This window comes from Zea mays, chromosome 8, assembly GCF_902167145.1.
Source record: "Zea mays cultivar B73 chromosome 8, Zm-B73-REFERENCE-NAM-5.0, whole genome shotgun sequence".
NCBI lineage: Eukaryota > Viridiplantae > Streptophyta > Magnoliopsida > Poales > Poaceae > Zea > Zea mays.
Genome location: NC_050103.1, coordinates 170,520,276 through 170,523,836, shown reverse-complemented (window position 1 = coordinate 170,523,836; position 3,561 = coordinate 170,520,276).

Here is a 3,561-nt window from a genome sequence, read left to right as displayed (position 1 = left end):
AAGAATTCGCTTCACCGCCACTAAGTGACACTCCTTAGGATCAGATTGAAATCTAGCACACATGCATACGCTAAGCATAATATCCGTTCTACTAGCACATAAATAAAGCAAAGAACCTATCATGGACCGGTATGCTTTTTGATCAACGGACTTACCACCTTTGTTGAGGTCGGTGTGTCCGTCAGTTCCCATCGACGTCTTTGCGGGCTTAGCGTCCTTCATCCCAAACCGCTTTAGCAAGTCTTGCGTGTACTTCGTTTGGGAGATGAAAGTGCCGTCCTTGAGTTGCTTCACTTGGAACCCAAGGAAGTAGTTCAACTCGCCCATCATCGACATCTCGAATTTCTGCGTCATCACCCTGCTAAACTCTTCACAAGACTTTTGATTAGTAGAACCAAATATTATGTCATCGACATAAATTTGGCACACAAAAAGATCACCATCGCAAGTCTTAGTAAAAAGAGTTGGATCGGCTTTCCCAACCTTGAAAGCATTAGCAATTAAAAAGTCTCTAAGGCATTCATACCATGCTCTTGGGGCTTGCTTAAGTCCATAGAGCGCCTTAGAGAGCTTACACACGTGGTCGGGGTACCGTTCATCCTCGAAGCCAGGGGTTGCTCCATGTACACCTCCTCTTTGATCGGCCCGTTGAGGAAAGCGCTCTTCACATCCATTTGGTACAACCTGAAAGAATGGTGAGCGGCATATGCTAGCAAGATACGAATTGATTCTAGCCTAGCCACAGGAGCGAATGTCTCCTCAAAGTCCAAACCTGTGACTTGGGCATAACCTTTTGCCACAAGCCGAGCCTTGTTCCTTGTCACCACCCCGTGCTCATCCTATTTGTTGCGGAACACCCACTTGGTTCCCACAACATTTTGCTTGGGACAAGGCACCAGTGTCCAAACTTCATTGCGCTTGAAATTGTTGAGTTCCTCTTGCATGGCCAACACCCAGTCCGGATCTAGCAAGGCCTCTTCTACCCTGAAAGGCTCAATAGAAGAGACAAAAGAGTAATGCTCACAAAAATTAACCAATCTTGAACGAGTAGTTACTCCCTTGCTAATATCACCCAATATCTGGTCGACGGGATGATCCCTTTGAATCGTCGCTCGAACTTGGGTTGGAGGTGCCTGAGGTGCTTCTTCCTCTTCAATTTGAACATCCTGTGCTCCCCCTTGATCATGCGCCTCCACTTGAGGTACCTGTTCATCATCTTGGGTTGGGGGATGCACCATAGTTGAGGAAGACGGTTGATCTTGCTCCAGTTGTTCCTGAGGCCGTACATCTCCAATCGCCATGGTGCGTATCGCGGCCGTTGGAACATCTTCTTCATCTACATCATCAAGATCAACAGCTTGCTCTCTTGGAGAGCCATTAGTCTCATCAAATACAACGTCGCTAGAGACTTCAACCAAACCCGATGATTTGTTGAAGACCCTATACGCCTTTGTATTTGAATCATAACCTAATAAAAACCCTTCTACGGCTTTGGGAGCAAATTTGGAATTCCTACCCTTCTTCACTAGAATGTAGCATTTACTCCCAAATACACGAAAGTACGATACATTGGGTTTGTTACCAGTCAGCAGCTCATATGAAGTCTTCTTGAGGAGGCGGTGAAGGTAGACCCTGTTGATGGCGTGGCAAGCCGTGTTCACGGCTTCCGACCAAAAGCACTCGGGGGTCTTGAACTCTCCAAGCATAGTCCTCGCCATATCTATGAGCGTCCTGTTCTTCCTCTCTACCACACCATTTTGCTGAGGTGTGTAGGGAGCGGAGAACTCGTGCTTGATCCCCTCCTCCTCAAGGAACTCCTCCACTTGAAGGTTCTTGAATTCGGACCCGTTGTCGCTCCTTATCTTCTTCACCTTGAGCTCAAACTCATTTTGAGCTCTCCTTAGGAAGCGCTTGAGGGTCCCTTGGGTTTCAGACTTATCCTGCAAAAAGAACACCCAAGTGAAGCGGGAAAAGTCATCAACAATAACTAGACCATACTTACTTCCTCCTATGCTCAGATAGGCGACGGGTCCGAAGAGGTCCATATGCAGCAGCTCCAGAGGTCTTGATGTTGTCATCACATTTTTGGTGTGATGAGAGCCTCCCACCTGTTTCCCTGCTTGACAAGCTGCACAAGGTCTATCTTTTTCGAAATGAACATTGGTTAGACCTATCACGTGTTCTCCCTTTAGAAGCTTGTGGGGGTTCTTCATCCCCACATGTGCTAAGCGGCGATGCCACAACCAGCCCATGCAAGTCTTAGCCATTAAGCATGCATCTAGACCGGCCTCTTCTTTTGCAAAATCAACTAAATAAAGCTTGCCGTCTAGTACACCCTTAAAAGCTAGTGAACCATCACATCTTCTAAAGACGGACACATCTACATTTGTAAATAAACAATTATATCCCATATTACATAATTGACTAACAGATAGTAAATTATATCCAAGAGACTCTACTAAAAACACATTAGAGATAGAGTGCTCATTGGAGATTGCAATTTTACCTAGCCCCTTTACCTTGCCTTGATTCCCATCACCAAATATTATTGAATCTTGGGAATCTTTGTTTTTGACGTAGGAGGTGAACATCTTCTTCTCTCCCGTCATATGGTTTGTGCATCCGCTGTCAATAATCCAGCTTGAACCCCCGGATGCATAAACCTGCAAGGTAAATTTAGGCTTGGGTCTTAGGTACCCAACTCATGTTGGGTCCTACAAGGTTAGCACAAATATCTTTAGGGACCCAAATGCAAGTTTTGTCTCCCTTGCATCTTGCCCCTAATTTTCTAGCAACTATCTTCCTATCCTTTCTACAAATAGCAAAAGAAGCATTTAAAGCATGATATATTGTAGAAGGTTCATTTACTTTCCTAGGAACATTAACAACATTTCTCCTAGGCATATTATGAACAACATTTCTCCTACCAACATTTCTATCATGCACATAAGAAGAACTAGAAGCAAACATGGCATGAGAATCAAAAACATCATAAGCATTATAGCTCCTATAAGCATTTCTAGTTTGTCTCCTACCATGGTACATAAAAGCATGGTTCTTTTTAGCACTAGTTGCCATAGGGGCCTTCCCTTTCTCCTTGGCAGAGATGGGAGCCTTATGGCTTGTCAAGTCCTTGGCTTCCCTCTTGTAGCCAAGTCCATCCTTAATTGAGGGGTGTCTACCAATCGTGTAGGCATCCCTTGCAAATTTTAACTTGTCAAATTCATTCTTGCTAGTCTTAAGTTGGGCATTAAGACTAGCCAATTCCTCATTTAATTTTGAAATTGAAACTAAGTGATCACTACAAGCATCAATGTCAAAATCTTTACACCTATTACAAGTTTCAACAATTTCTACACAAGAATTAGATTTACTAGCTACTTCTAGTTTAGCACTTAAATCATCATTAACACTTCTTAAAGTAGCAATGGTTTCATGACAAGAAGATAATTCACTAGAGAGCATTTCATTCCTTTTAATTTCAAGAGCAAGAGATTTTTGTGCACTAACAAATTTATCATGCTCCTCATATAAAAGATCCTCTTGTTTTTCTAGTAATCT